Here is an 892-nt window from a genome sequence, read left to right as displayed (position 1 = left end):
CCATCCTCCCGGGGGGCTGGAGCCCAGCTCCCAGGTGCCCGGCGGAGGTGGGGGGCTGCGCCTCCAGCCTTCCCCCCCAACCAGCTCTGAGGGCACGTCAGCCACTTTGTTCCAGCAAAACCTGCCCGTCCTGGGTCCATCTCTCCCTCTGAGTGTCCGTGACACTGCCCAGGCCCCAGCACAAGCGTGAAGACACGCGTTCTAACCAGCAGAGCTCAGGGCAGCTCAGGGAGCCCAGGTCTCGGGGACCTGCAGACACAAAGCCCGAGGGCGGTCATTTTCAAGTGTCCACTTTCTTCTTCTTCTTTATAAAATATTTGTATTGATCTCAGAGAGGAAGGGAGAGGGAGAGAGAGAGAGAAACATCAACGATGAGAGAGAACCATGGATCAGCTGCCTCCTGCACGCCCCACCCTGGGGATGGAGCCCGCCACCCGGGCCTGTGCCCCGACCGGGAATCGAACCCTGACCTCCTGGTTCCTAGGTCGACGCTCAGCCCCTGAGCCACGCCGGCCGGGCCGATAACCTTGCCTGAGACATCTCCCTTCTCAGGGACCCGCTGCCTGTTTGGGTCGTGTGCCCTTGAATTTCAGTCTCGTGTTCCTCGGCCCTGTTTTGCTCGCTCATACACAGACCACTCAGAGGTCGTGTGGGTCAGAACATGATGGCATTGACCTGTGAACCAGGAGGTCAGGGTTCGATTCCCAGCCAAGGGCACAGGCCCGGGTGGTGGGCTCCATCCCCAGTGGGGGGCGTGCAGGAGGCGGCCGATCCATGATCCTCTCTCATCATGGATGCTTCTCTCTCTCCCTCTCCCTCCCTCTCTGACATCGATAAAAATATATTTAAAACAACAACAAATAAACAAGAAAACGTTGGCCTGTGGAATGTT

At 58.7% G+C, this 892-nt stretch overlaps 1 protein-coding gene across 1 annotated transcript in view; it reads left to right on the top strand.

Annotated features, from left to right (window-relative positions):
• The window catches only part of KIAA1024 (KIAA1024 ortholog), an 11,160-nt gene that overhangs the window by 9,330 nt on the left and 938 nt on the right, over positions 1 to 892 (top strand). The window lies entirely within an intron of this gene.

The sequence above is a fragment of the Myotis davidii genome, unplaced genomic scaffold (genome assembly GCF_000327345.1).
Source record: "Myotis davidii unplaced genomic scaffold, ASM32734v1 scaffold2091, whole genome shotgun sequence".
NCBI classification, from domain to species: domain Eukaryota; kingdom Metazoa; phylum Chordata; class Mammalia; order Chiroptera; family Vespertilionidae; genus Myotis; species Myotis davidii.
Note: the sequence above shows the minus strand (reverse complement) of the source record. Positions and strands in the feature narration are given on the sequence as shown.